This window comes from Motacilla alba, chromosome 2 (genome assembly GCF_015832195.1).
Source record: "Motacilla alba alba isolate MOTALB_02 chromosome 2, Motacilla_alba_V1.0_pri, whole genome shotgun sequence".
Classification (NCBI taxonomy): Eukaryota; Metazoa; Chordata; class Aves; order Passeriformes; family Motacillidae; genus Motacilla; species Motacilla alba.
The window spans coordinates 142,097,508-142,112,302 of NC_052017.1; the positions used below are offsets into that span (position 1 = coordinate 142,097,508).

The 14,795-nt window shown below is 37.6% G+C and overlaps 2 long non-coding RNA genes across 5 annotated transcripts in view; one reads left to right on the forward strand and one right to left on the reverse strand.

Annotated features, from left to right (window-relative positions):
• LOC119698049 overlaps positions 1-9,738 on the forward strand; it is a 38,667-nt gene extending 28,929 nt beyond the window's left edge. For all 3 annotated transcript variants that reach the window (XR_005256043.1, XR_005256045.1, XR_005256044.1), the window contains 2 exons: positions 946-1,069; positions 7,363-9,738. This is a non-coding gene — a long non-coding RNA (uncharacterized LOC119698049). The remainder of the gene's footprint in view (positions 1-945; positions 1,070-7,362) is intronic.
• Positions 5,131-14,795, reverse strand: part of LOC119698050 — an 84,129-nt gene continuing 74,464 nt past the window's right edge. Inside the window, exons 1-3 of one of the 2 annotated variants that reach the window (XR_005256046.1) lie at positions 13,873-13,915; positions 9,747-12,137; positions 5,131-7,428 (exon numbers count right to left, since the gene is read on the reverse strand). This is a non-coding gene — a long non-coding RNA (uncharacterized LOC119698050). Of the gene's footprint in view, positions 7,429-9,746; positions 12,138-13,872; positions 13,916-14,795 lie in introns of those variants that run through there. The other variant, XR_005256047.1, reaches the window with a different exon arrangement.

Consider the following 14,795-nt stretch of genomic DNA (forward strand, 5'->3'; position numbering starts at 1 on the left):
AGGTGAGGTGAGTGCCTGTTTTCCATGGCTTCTGACACATGGCTTGCAGCACAGGTGTGACCAACCACACATTTAAGTATCTTAATGCTTCTGCTCCACACTCAAACAATTTCTTCCCATGGAATCCCACTAGTAACAGTGAAGTTTTTCTAAGGATAGAAGCCTCAAGGCACCACTGTGAGTAGAAAAGGAAAATATTTTTATGCCCAGTTTACAGACAGGGAAGTAGAAGTTCTTCAGTTACTTCCTCTGCATCATTGTAAAACTAGGCTTACATGAAGAATGAGTTAGAATGAGAGAACAGAGGTTTTCTCTTCCAGCCCTGTATTTATTTCCATGTTTCTCTTTCTTTCAAGAGACTCTACATTATAATTAAATTAACAACAAATATGGTTAAAGTAAGTGGTTCAGTTAGGGTTTTCTGGAACATTATATATAGAGACTGCTTTCAAGCAAGAGTGGACTTTTTCTTTCTCTTTCCTTTTTTTTTTTTTTCTGCAGTAAGCCTCCATTTCCTGCTTTCTTTGAAAAATTGTACTACGAATTATCAAGCGGTCACATATTCTACCATTCAGCAGGAGCTGCCAAACCTGCAGTAAATATTCTCTTTAAAGTAACATCTTGTGTGTTTCACTTCACACATGGCCCCGGAGCTTATAGGTCATGCACAAATACAATGGTGGTCTTTCATGACCACAAGAGTTTCTAAATTTCTGTGTTTGTCATCCTCTCCATCTGTGTGACTTATTCTGGTCTCATAACTTTGCAAAGAATGACCCTGGCATATTCAGAATTTTGCTTTTCACACCCCTCTACCCCCAAATGTGAAATTAATTGGTTCACAGCTCTTTGCAGGATTGCATGTAATTCAGTTTAGGGCATTGCTAATGCTCTTAGAGGTCTTTTTACAAGCTAAATTATTCTATGATTCTGCATCTGCTACAGGTCATACCAAGTGTCCATCTAGCCCATTGACCCCTGCTAGCAATGTCCATGCAAGGAACTATTGAGGAAAGCAAGAAAAGGGCAAATACACCAAGTCTCTGCAACCTCCCAACTTCTAGGACAAGTGAGTAATGGTATAATATTCTAATGTGAGCTGCACTGCACCCAGAACCATAGGTGTGGCAAAAGAAGGTTATTAAGAAAGAATTTGGGGTAATTTTGATGAGTATAAAAATCAGGTTTCGGTTCCTACTGGACATGGAAATTATTGATTGCATAAGAGCAAAAATGAAATTCACAAAAGCTCAGGACCTTCCTTTCCATGAGGTTTTGTGGCTACAGGAATTCATGGCTACAGGAATTGGAAGACCAGAATTACAAGAAGAAAGAACATCTGTGCATTAAGAACTACAGCTTTTTTACCCACTATTGATACATGCTTAAACCTCAATGTATTTGTTGTCCCCAAAAGACTGAATGAAGATTTGTAATTTTTATTAACTTCAAGTCATTAATGTCAACAATGCACTTAAATGATAATTAAGACACTGCAAACTCCTTTTAGTTCAAGGATTTCTAACACTCATTATTCTGAGTCTAATAACTATAAGCATTGTTTATCCACATGCTACCTGAGCACTGAAAGGTCCCACACAGGCCAGTGTTGATCCTGATGTCTGATCTGCAGCTGTTTGCAGGACTTTTAAGGAAATGACTGCTGACATTTACAAATGAGATAGCACATGGATGCCAGCAGATTAGTACCCTGGTTTCTTGCTTTGAGGTTTGGTATCAAAAGAACTGAAAACTTTTTAAAAATGCAAGTGAAACCAAGTCTTACTTGGTACCTCCAAGCATCAAAGTTTGATCTATTTTTATGCCTTTTTTCTTCAATATTTAGTTCCTCATGCACAGGAAAAGTTTGCATGGTGTTACTGCAAATTCAAGCCCACTTATCAGATCAAACTGTGCATCTACTATGCAAGTGTGATAATGATAAGATCATGAAAATCCCATTTAGAGTTTTTCAAACCATGTTCTTGGTTTCCCATGTAGTAGTCCATATATCCACAGTGGGCCTTTCTTGCATTCACTCTAGCAAAGAAATTGTCCATAGGACAAGATTGCTCCAAGGCCTCAAGTGAGATCAAGGAATATAATTTCTGTGGAAAAAAAATCATAAAAGCTATATATTAAAGAGCTTCATGGCTGGTGAAACTCTAGGTATCTAGTTTTAAACCAAATAACACAAAAAAAACATTCCCCATCTAATGTTATCAAAAATCTGGCCACTGACTTTATACAAGTCTCTCAGGAGATAAGACTATTAATCTAGTAATCTGATTTCTTTGTATTATTTGATTTCCTTTACATCTCTCTATATAAAAGCAAGTATTTCAGAAGGGAAGTCCTTTATTTGAAAACATTGAGTCAAGAAGAAACCATTGTTTCATGGTTAAAGTACACGTTTGTTCAGCATCAGTACTGTTCAAAAGTGTCCACTATTTTTCTTCTGAATTTGTTCAATGCCAGTTTCTCTTGAAGTGACCCTACAAAGACTTCTTTGGACTCAAGTTTTCTCTCTACAAGAAATTCCTGGTTGGAATTTCATTCTTTGTCTAAATAGTCTCTCTATGTTCTTACTCAAACCAGTCTGTCACCACTCTCTATCATCACAACACAAATTGCTCCTGTAGCATCCTACCTACCTCTGTTCTTTCTGTAGGAAGCCAAAAGATAATGACAAAGGCTTATCAACATCCCTTAAAGACAAGAGGAATTCTCCTTGTTTCTTCCCTGTCTTTGTAACACAAGTGGTCTTCTGAGTTGCTCGAGCTCCCCATAATTGCTAAGCAGGTCACATTTACAATAACTCGTAAGTGAAAAATTGTACTTAGTGGCTTGGGTTTTCAGATCCAATCTTCTTTCCTGGAACAATTGGAATAAGTGGTATGGACTGCAATTTTCTTCTCTTTGTTTTGGAGGGAACAGTGCTCACTTTTAAATCTTCAGTTCATTCTTATTCAAAAGGGGTGTGCAGCAGCCCTTAAATACAGAATACCAGCATAAACAGGTTCCTGGAGTCATCACAATGGCCAACAATTAGATGTATAGCTAAAGACCTACTAGTAGTTTAATTCCTACTAAATGAGGAAAAGAGAATTTTGGAAGCCTAAACTTACAACTCACTTTCAAACCAATGGGATAATAGTCTCTTTGAGAGCCAAAATTAAAGAACATCTTTTAAGTTTAGATTTATTTTGTATGGTATTTTCCTAGCTAGGACAGCCATTTCAATCCTTTTTGAAATGTTCCACCTTTCTCCTCTCATGCATTGGCCAAATAAAGCCTCATGAAACAATCCTGAATTCGCAAACAGATCAAAGAATATGATGTTGATTTTTTTTTGGTAAAAAAAGTTTGCCTGTTTGCCTGTAAGATGCCAAACTGACTATAATTTCAGTGTAGCTTGAACAGTTTTGCTTGTTTAGGGAATAGAAGTTGAGTTTTATGTTTGACCTTCAATGAATTTCAGGTGAATATTTTACAGTTTTGATGAATATTGAACATTTTTGCTAGCAGTAGTGCCTGAAAGGTATTCATTTATAACTCCATACCATGCTGGCTCTTTACAGCATATCAGTTTTATGAATGCCAGAGTAGACTCAGTGGGATCTTTAACATCTCTGATGTATGATGTGGAATAATGGCGTGATGCTGAGTAATCTGATTGACAACCTGAGACAGTCAATCAGATACATGTATCTGTCTGTATTTTTTCCTTTAACTCATCTTTGCTTCAATCTGCCTCAATTCATTGTGAGGGAGTTCTGCATTGCAGCTTAAATAAAGCTTGGTTAACATCAAGTGAGTAAAATTTCGTCATTAAAAATGGAGGACTAGATTTTTCACACATAGGAAAAATGAGCATAGATTTTAGGGAACTGTTTTGGTTCAAATTCCACAATAAAACCCATGTATTGAAAATAAGTGATTTGATTTACAGAATTGTGGTGCTTTGCTTAATTCATTTAAACAAAATGTTGATAATAATAAACTTGGTAATGTCAAGCAGTTTCAAACTGTGGTGAAACAAAATGTATGTTCTGCATTGAGTTCATTTGACAGGAACTGAATTTTACAAAGCTATTCTTTATAATCTTTTTTCCACGGTGATTCAAACCAAAATGTCATACATTTTCAAAACAAAAATTAAATAAACCCCAAAGTATTCCCTCAGTTGTAACATTGAAAAAAAATTACTGTGAACCAAACAGTGCAGAGGTTTATGCCAGGTTGCTGCAAGACAAATAGATTGCATGTGCAGTGCACAGCAGTATGTGGATATTTGTGAGTGAGGAAACAATTAACTCACCAAGTGCAACTGCTTAATGTGGCTTTTTAAAAAGCCCATTGTCATATTATTTATCACATTAACTGATTTTGTTTACAGATTATTTAAGAATAATTTTCAGTATGTTTAAAATTATTCACTGATGCATTTTTTTTGAAAAATAATTCCTTATAAGTTCCTTATGCTACAGATTTGAAAAGAAAGGGATTTGATCTATGAAATGGACTAGTGTGGAGTATTTTAATACTGAATATGAGCTTTCTCTTTTACTACATGTCTTCTGTGCATAGGATTGTATGTTGCAACATTTATAACAACATTTCTTCTTGTTTTGAAGTCAAGAACAACAGCACCTAAAATATAGATGATTAATCCCAGCACAGTCATCCAGAGTACCTCAGCCAGTTGCTTATGTTCATTAGGCAGTTAATGGAGAGAAAGGATTGTCTCTGGAAGACAGGGCTGAATGTCTAGAAGTGTAGACAGGGAGCTGCTCAGAATCACCAACAGCAAATGGCCAGGAGTGTGCCCCCACTGCATTTCCCTGTGACTCACGACTCACTGAGCCCCTGCAGCCCCTGCAGCCTCTTCTAAGGCTAAATAACCTTCACAGCAACATTCCCTCTGTGCTAAAGGGGATGTGACACCAGTGCCCACTTCTCTCATGGTAGCTCAAGAACTACTCAAAGTAGGGGACCTTTTGTGTGCAGGCATGTTGATGTGTAACTCCAGCACCCTGTGCTGGCCTTCACCACCAGGCTGTGGATTATTTGGGAGAATCAGAGGAAGCAGAATTAACTTCCATGTCTCTTGTTGAGATTGATTACTCATGGACAAGATTTGAAGCAAATGGAATTTGGCAGGGACAGGGGAGGGAATAGTAGTTAGAGAACGGCTGAGAATGGCATAAACATGGCATTCTGATACCTGAAAAATTATAAATCCAAAATATTTGATCAAAGATAGATACTGTGGGAGGGAGAGGATATTCTTGTGTCTGAGAATGTTGACTGAAAATCTTGGTCCTATGGAGCAAGGTTAACTCCTTGCAATGATAAGAGAGAGATATAAGATGGAGAGATATAAGATGGAAGGATCCCAAGCCAAAATGAGGCTTCAGAATGGAAACTAAAGAATAGACTAGGCTAGGATAGTTCAAGCTGGAAGGAAAATACAATGACCATCCAGTCCAACTACCTCGCTGCTTCAGGAATGACTAGGAGTTAAAACATATTATTATCTGCATTACCCAAATGCTTCTTAAACACTGGCAGGCTTGGAACATCAATCATGTCTCCAGGAACATATGCTTTCAGTGTTTGATCACCCTCTTGGTAAAGCTATCTTGATCACAGGGAGAAGAACTCAGCACTCTCCTCCCCCTTTCCCATTCTCGGGAAGCTGTTAGAGAGCATGAGGTCGCCACTCAGCCTTCTCTCCTCCAAACCAGACAGCCCCAGAGCCCACAGCTGCTCCTCATAGGGCATGCCTTCCAGTCCTCTCACTGGCTTTGTTGCCCACCTTGGGATGCATTCAGGGACCTTCACATCCTTCTTCAGTGGCGAGTCCCAGCCTTGCACCCAAGGCTGAGAAAAGTGGGCTTTTTCCTGGCTGGTTGTGCTGTGTTTAGTGTACCCCAGGATGGGATTAGGGGTCACTGCTGGCGCTTGGAGAGCTGCTGCCCAGCCAGCACCCTCAGATCCCTATCTGCAGGGCTGATCTCAGCCACTGCTGTCCCAATTCATACTTGTGCCCACTGTTGCTGCATCCCAGATTCAGAATATGGTGTTTGGTCTTGTTAAATTTGATCCCATTAATCATTGCTCAATGCTCAAACCTCCGATCACCCTACCGAGGCAGACCACCTCCCAGTTTAGTAACATCAGCCAGCTTGCTAGTGATGCATTCAATTATCCCTTTGGGTTTTCTACACCCTCTTCTTGCCCTGAATAATGTATTCCTTTATTATACCTTGGCCTGTTGTGATCAGTGGAGTAATTCTGATTTATATGCAGGAGAGGAATTGTTAACATTAACCATGTAATGGTTCATGTAATATCTGGGACAATTTACGAATCATTTACTAAATGAAAGTAGAGTACAGCTAGATTGACTTGGAACATATCTGTACCCTCCTATTTCAGGTAAATAGTTTTGGCATCTAGTTTGCTGGACCTGTGACATCTTGGAGAAACACCAGTGTCTTAATTTTAGCTCAGTAGTGCCTTCCATTTGGAAGAATCCTAAAGTTCCTTTGCCCTGAATACAAATGACTTCTCTTTCTTCTTCCTGTACATTTGATGAGGAATTAAGACAGGAGTTTTCTTCCTCCATTACACTTTTTCTAGAGCTATTTTGCACATAATGGTGTTCTGATCTAAGAAAACACAGAACTAAGAAGAGACATGAGAGGAACATGACAGTGCAACTATTAACTTCTTTTGCGCTAGGAAAAAGTTTCTTGTTCTCAAGATCTTCAAAACAAACTGAAAGTCAGTCCACTGAGAAAGGTGACATAATAACATAATAAAGTCCAGATCTCTCCTCTACTGTCCCCAACATAAATGATACTATTTTCTACACAATAACAGTCCAGATCTTCATATTGGCAAAAAGGGTCCCCCAAACAGGAAATGCATGTTTCACTTGCTCTGTTCAGGCACTTTAACATACAAAGATGCTCAAAGTCTGAACTGATGAGTTTCTTTGGCAGTGATTATCCCACAACAGTATTTCATTAAGCAGTATGGGGGATTTCCTCTTTACTTCCGCTCCAGGCTTACTCACAGATACCACAGATGCAGATCTCTCAAATGGCAGCCTTTTTAGCCCCTTCCTAAACCTCCAAGAATTTAAAGATTCCTTTTAGAATAATAAATTTCCCTTTTATTGTGACTCAGACTTATTCAGTCCAATCCAGTCTGTGCAAACACACATGCAGCTTTAAATTAGCATTTGTGAACAAGCTGGGTTTCTTTGGCTGTTTGCTGAGACTTGGCAGTTCAGTTCTTTGAGGAAAAAAAAAGAGAGAGATTCACATCTATTTATGGCTTGATTTTCAGACATGCTGAGTACCTCCTGTGGACTTTGAGAGCTGTTCCTCTGGAAATCAGGTCACTGATGTGATGCTGGAAGGAGAAAGCACAAGGAAAAAGAAGAGCTCTGATTTTCAAACACAAATGTTTATATGGTTTGGGGAAGATAATAAAATGAATAAATAAACCTGTTTTAAAATGTCTTGTTTGGAACTATGACTGAGCTCCATATTTCAGACTGAGTTCACAACTGAAAAATGCCTGTGTGCACAAAAGCACCAGCAGGCATCTATTTTGTTGCATAAGCAGAATGCTTGCTTCTCCCCTCCAGCCAACTTGCTAGTAAATCACTAAAAGCTTTCTCAGTGCAAGTCCAGCACTGGCTGGAGAGGTTCTGGCTCTCCTACCTATCTCAGGTGCCTGTCACTGCCTCAAGCCAGAGGTTCCTGTCCTCTCAGCAGAGTACAGAGCAGTTGTTTAATGGAAGCAAGCACTAAGTTATTCAGTCTGAGTAGAGCAGCTAATATATTTTAAAAAGCATGTCCTTCACTAAAATGAACCAGGTAGTGCACATGGGATCTCCTCAGATGTGGGATCTGACCAGGGTGGAGTTCTTCACCAGAGGTAATAGGCAATAATTGTCTCTCTTAGTTTTTTTTAAAGCCTCTTTTTAACCCAGATTATTTTTTCTCTGTGGCACCCAAAATTAAATCACAGTGGCACAGAGAGTAGTTGGTACAAATCCTAACTACTAAAGAACATGAAAAAGGAATGTTTTCCAAAACTTATGATAGTCAGTTTATAAAGCAAACCTATAATGTAGGTCCCATATATAGTACAATATAATTGTACTATGGTGTATAATATATAGTGCAATAGACTTGCATTCCAACAATGCATTTTCTTATTAAGGATTATAAATGTTGCAAATGCATTGCAGACTTTTATTCCCTCACCATCTGCTAAGACAGTGTTAAAGGTGGAATTTCCAAAGGTACTTAAGTTCCTGAAGTGAGAATTTCTGATTTGTAAGGATATTATAATTATAGATAAATTGTTCTGTCTAACAGACTTCAATTAAAAATTTAATAAACAAATGTAAACCAACCTATATTTTTGGGACCTATAATATTTTTTAGCTTTTTTATATTCAGAAGGCATTAATAAAACTGTGGTGGTTTTTTAAATGTTCAATGCAACTTAGTGTAGACATATTACTGCAAAATAATCCCAGTAATTTCTGTTCTTTATTAACTCTCAGATACCACTCAGTGTCAATGAGAATCAAGTATTCAGATTTCTCCAACACCTCTAAATTCTGCAGTAAATATTTAAATTCTGTGACTACTTTTGTGCATCAAGACCCCTTAATTGGAATTAGAACAATTGCTATCAAGAAAAAAAATATTGGGGGAAAAAAAAAAAAAAGAGACTGAGTAAATGTGTTGGTTTGGGTCTCCCTGAAGGACAGAACAAGTCTAATAATTTCATTGCCAATAGATGCCATTAGGCATCACACATCCTTGTGAATTGGTTTTTTATTGATTAAAAGAAAAAAACAACACACGCTCTCCCCTCCACCCCACAACAAACACACAAAAAAAACCCCAAAACAGGCAAAAGAGCTTTTTTAATGCCAATTGTTGGCAAATATGAAATATTTAGGATTTGGAATAAAAGCTCAAGTGGGTAAAACTGCTTCTGAGTGTCTGATCTGCATCCTAGTCCTGTCAGGTGAGTTTGAAACAAATTCCATTAAATAAGGGATAACTGGAAGAGTAACCCTTACATTTCTATCACCTACCATATAGCATCTTCCGTAGCCATTTTTTCCTAGGCTAATAAAAACAGTGTGGAGATGTCTTGTAGAAGTTGCTTGCAAAGATCTTTAAACAACATTATGAGAACTAGGAAACATGTTTGTGACAAAAGAGGAGTGAGATAAGATGAACACTGTCACACTGAAAAGCAATTTATATTGCAAGATTAAATAATCCAGCTGAAATGTTCAAAAGCAACAAATTTCAAAGCAGAAATTTCAGTCATTTCAATCTGAACTGGATATACAACTTTAAAAATACAGTCTTTGTGTATTCAGGAAACTTAAAGGACTGTTGTTCAAACCTGCTCCATTTATTTTGTGCGAGAGCATCCCCTCAGGAGGCTGGACAGATCCCTGCCCAAAGGGCTCTCACAGTACACAGCTGTGCAGAGATCAGAGAAGGGCAACAGCAACAGGGATTTACCAGGCATGATATCTTACAGATGTGGAAGTCCAAACAAGAAGTCAAATAAAAGTAATTGGGGAAAAATGAGTATTGTTTATGTTTGAAAAGACACCAATATCTTGATCTTTAGGCAATAAATCAGCTCTTTAGCTACTGATACATTTTAAACCATAAGTTACTTACATCTGTTTATTGGCTAAAATGGTTTTGAGCCAAACTGCATCTCTTCTGGCTTCTGTCATTGTTTCTTTCCAGGAAGACTTTTGGCTGACTGGGTGACTGATTGGTAAGAATGAAAATGCAAGATGCATGTAATGACAGGATTAGAAGGGCTGGGTTTTCCTCCTGATTTTACTCTGAGAGTCTATGTGATTTTGGACAACTCATTGCAGCTTCCAGGGCTTTGTTTCTCTTGAAGACGAAATTCCAGATGTTTTTCTTGAAATAATTCCAGGCATACAACACCTGCAAACACTGAACTTCCAAGAAAATTCCACTTTGTTATTCAGTTTCAGACAAAACTCCAGACAAAGCCGAAAACCTCTCTCAACCCAGTCCATATTGTATAACTAGAAAACAGATTGATTCCACTTTGTTTCTCAATATGAAGCAAACCATAATTCCTAGAAATGTTGTTCTCATAACATATTTAGAAATATGGCCAAATAAAGAACATAATTCAAACATGAAGACTGATAAATGGCCTGCGACTATTTAAAACAACATCATATCTCAATGTTTGAAAGTCTCTGTCCAGGCCTAAAAAATTATGTCCAGGCTGCTAAAATTATGATCTCTTTCCAAAAGGTCCAACACCTTGTCTCACTTCTTGAAATCTTTTCTGCTTGTGAAATCATTTATTGCTGATGATGGTTTTTATTATTAAATGTTGAAGGCCCCAAGAAAGAACTCCTGTCACGTTCAAGAGGCTGGATGGTATCATACAGAAGGGAGAAATCTCCTTTTTATGGTATATATTTTCAATATTTCTCCACCTCTCAGGATCTGTTTCTGACCTACTTCAAATTTTTATCTTCTTTCTTCAGCAGAGGTGGTGTCCTGCATCTTAATACTTGTGACTGTTGTATTATCACTGCTGTGCTCATACTAACTCTCAAACATCTTTATACATCTGCTCTTGAAAATTCAGATCTACCAAAACATCAGCAAGAAATCAATCAATCCAAACATGATATTACACATGCTTTCTTCAGGTGAGATCTGATTTTGAGCTGTTTCTTTTTCTTGTCCTGCTCACTGCAGAGGAGTTGCATCAGGTGACCTTTAAAGGTCCCTTCCAACCCAAATTATTGTATGATTCAATAACTCTTGGGGAATTAAAAAATGGTGTGGTATTTTTCCAGGCTTAATATTTGTATTTTGCAGACAAACCTTCAGCAAAGCAGTCTGCCTCACCCTGAGCAGTGAAACATGGTGTTAAACACCACAGTTTGAGTGGATGCTCGAGGAATGATCAAAGGGTTCTTCCTGAATCCTTCCAGTGTGGTGCTCCCTCAAGTCAGCTTGGAAAAACCCAAAAAACCCAAAACTTTCCCGGGATGGCCTCAATGCCAAGCTTGGCAGAGCACAGTTACCAGTTGTGGCAAGCAGTGCTCATCATTACAGGTGTCAATGCTCTTTCTCCACACATCTTGATCATGAGTGAAACAGTTAACCTTGCTGCTATTTGAGATCACCAGAGTTCATTTAATGTTTACTGAAAAGCATGGAGACAGTTCAAATTTATTTTAGTCTCTGAATACTCAGGCAGACTTTTTGGTACCAATTACAGTCTCTTCATCTAGAAGTTTACTCTAAAAGACCCTGGGGCAGAACAGTACTACTGACACAGAAAACCTAAGTAAGTTTTTTTGTGCGGGTCAAGACATAGGAAAGAAAATTGTGATTAAAAACAAAACAACTCCCAAAACTTTTAAATGCAGCAGGATCTTAAAACAAGAGTGAGAGAAAGAAAGGAAATCGATGAATCCTAAAATTAGAGCAGGAAGTTTTGAGGATTTGTTTGCTTTATTTTTTTTTTTTTTAATTATAGATCTAAAAGCATGATTTGAGTTATTTTTCTGCTATTTTCTGCTATAAGATAAAAAACAGAACCATTTGCACATTCATTTCATCTGGTTTGGTCATGTTTTTTACTAATTTTTCAGTGCAGACCCTTCCCTTGAATGGCTCCCACAGTTTGAACTACTTATCTGCAGGTGGTAAAATATTTGCTGCTTTGAGATACAGAGTGATATTGCCCACTCTCTCCACCCACATGTCTATGGGTTCTGAAAACCAGACAGCAAACAAGACAGGTTTGTATGTGTGTCTGCAGCCTCCTCAACCCCACAGCACTCTACAGAAAAAGGAAGGGTGCACTGACCTTCTTTAAGTGAGCAGTGATGTAATGGTGCTTGTTAATGGAGTCTCAGGAGTATCATGATTGCAGGACTTTCCATTACAGTTCCTTTTCTGGGTCTTCTCCAAGAAACAAATCCAAATATAATCACCTCATGTGCTGCAATGGAAACAGCCCCAGAGTATCACTCCAGTGTTTCAAATCAGACAAGCCTAGAAAATTAGAAAAATCATGCCGTGTGTTTTAATAGTGATTTCCTGCAGTACTTTTCAACATCCTTCACTGTCTTGCAAGAGTTCCTGATATTTTTTAAGAAAATACTGAGTTGTTGGAGAGTACAAGGGAAAAAAATGCACATAAAATTTTGCAAAATAAAAGGAGAGAAATGCTAGAAATAACAGATTTTATGAGGTTCCACTACACTGTTCCAGTTTCCTGTTACTGCATGCAGTAAGAACTCATATAATCCCCTTCACAAATTGAGTGAACTCTACCCTCAATCTCCTTTGATTACTTTGTACTTATTTTGGAAAAATGTTCAAGAACCTCACTCCTGTGAATATTGGAAACCTTATTGTTACTGACCTGTCATTGCTCAAGACCAAATTAATTTTTGCCTCTGTCATTTTCAAATGATTTTCCACATTTTACTAAAACAGTTCATTGTCTTCATGTAATCTCTCTTTCTTTTCCTTTCTTATTTTTCACCTTTTAAGTGTCCTTATTTATGCTTTTTCCAGACTTCATGTCATTAGCAAATTTGACTAGTCTCTTACTATTATATTTTTGCCATGGTCTCTGATAAAAATACTTAGTAAGAGGTATTTCAAAACTATTTCTAGAGGAACTCCCAATTTAACACAATTAATGGGTTTAGAATGTTCAACTAGCTTCTTACTGGAGTTAGGATTCATTTATTAATTTACATGTTTTCCAGTTTAATTTATGGCTTCCCATGTGACAATTTACAATCTTGAAAGCTAAATAAATTTATTCTACCAAAATTTCTTAATCAAAAATCATTCCTTATTAAAAGGATATGGAGCTATTCTGGCTCAATCTGTCTTTGGTAAATTGAAGCAACATCTTTTGCATAATTTTAAATATTTATTCTACAATGCTACACAGTTAAGATCAAACTAACTTTAAAATATTCTCTTACTAATTTAATATTTTCTCACAAAATTGCTCTCAGGAGAAGAACTTTAAAGAAGAAAAGTGGTGTTTGTCAGTGATACCTAACAGCTGGTAACAGAATGGATAGAGGGCCTCATCCACAGTCTGTATCAGTCAGCTGGAGTCTGTCTGCTGACTTAACAATCTGCAGGTCAGTCTTACAGTAGTCTAGAAAATCACCACATCTTTTTTAATTGTATTATCAGCAAAAGCATTGTGGCCCAGCTCCCGAGACAGATAAGGAATACACACAAGAATTACAAAACAGATTTTTTTTGCTGGCTATTTAGTAACTAATTTTCCCTATCCTTAGCTCTAAAATTTTCAATATTTTTATGGAACACATTACACTCATATGTTGATAAACTATCTAGTATGAAAAAATTTCCATCTTTAACTTTCAAGACTGTAATTTTGGGGAATATTGCTTCTGGACAGTATAAATCAAGAACAAGACAAGTTCTGTGGGATGATGACAAAATTCTTATGCAGCAGTCACAGCAATAACAGTGCTTGTAAACAAAACATAGTAATATATTATTAAAGAAACATTCAGTAGCTAATGCAATTATTTGGGCTCAGAAATAGTGTTATATCATAGACTCATGTCACCACATTTCTCTTCACAGAGAAAAGCAAGGCATCATTTTTACTAAGAATATTTCTGGGCTTCACATTCTCTTAACCTCAGAGAAAAGAAAACATAATTCTTATCATATTTGCTGTGCCTGTGTTAGTGCAAAAGTAGAATGCAATGTGGAGATTGTTTACCTGAAGTGATGGTGTTTTGTTTCTTTGTCCTGTCAGGGCCAAGGTTGTGTGTGTGTGTGTCGGGACTGTCAGCTGACAGTCATGAGATGCTGTGCACAGTGTGTGCAGTAGAATGCTTGGCAGATTCAGTTTAGATGCAATGTAATATAGTGTATTATAATATAGAATAATATAGTATAATAAAGTAATTAATTATCCTTCTCATAAGATGGAGTCAGATGCATCATTCTCTCTCCTTGCCAGGGGACCCTGCAAATGCTATAGACACATAAAAACACTGGCATTTGGTCATACTCAGGGCATTTAGGTATGCTCATAAGTAGTGTTTAGAACAGGCATGTTTCTTTCAAGGTTGATGTCAGGAATTTTGTGTGTTCCCTTAGGCAGTTAACACATGGCATTACAACAGTCCATGGTTGGAAATTCCCTGAATCCTCAGCACAGTGAATGAGTGCACTTTTGAAATCATGTCAAATTCACCACACCATTCCAGTTACAGAGTCAAGATATAATACCGATCTTAGCCTTCCAGACTGAGAGTAGGGGAGTGGAAATCAGGCACCAGTTCTTTAGAGAAATACAAGCTCTTACTCTCTGGTGTGTTCATTATCCCTGTGTTCATTCCATCAGGGATAAAACTTTTGCTTTTCCAGCTCCTCAGATTCTTTGAGCAGCAATACAGGACCTTTTTTCCCAGCTACTGGAAAGTTCACACTCTTGGAAAAGTACCCCGACAATAGTAAAATAGGTGAGACACCTCCGAGCATGGACAGCAGCAAACCCCAGGAGGAAAGTGCAATCCCTCTGTATTACAAATTGGCAGTGTGAGCACTGCTTGGTTCAACCCTCGAGTCTCTATTTTCTGTACCTTGGCATGGTTTCCAGTAGGATTGCTGCTGGTCCATGTGCTAGCTCCCAGAATT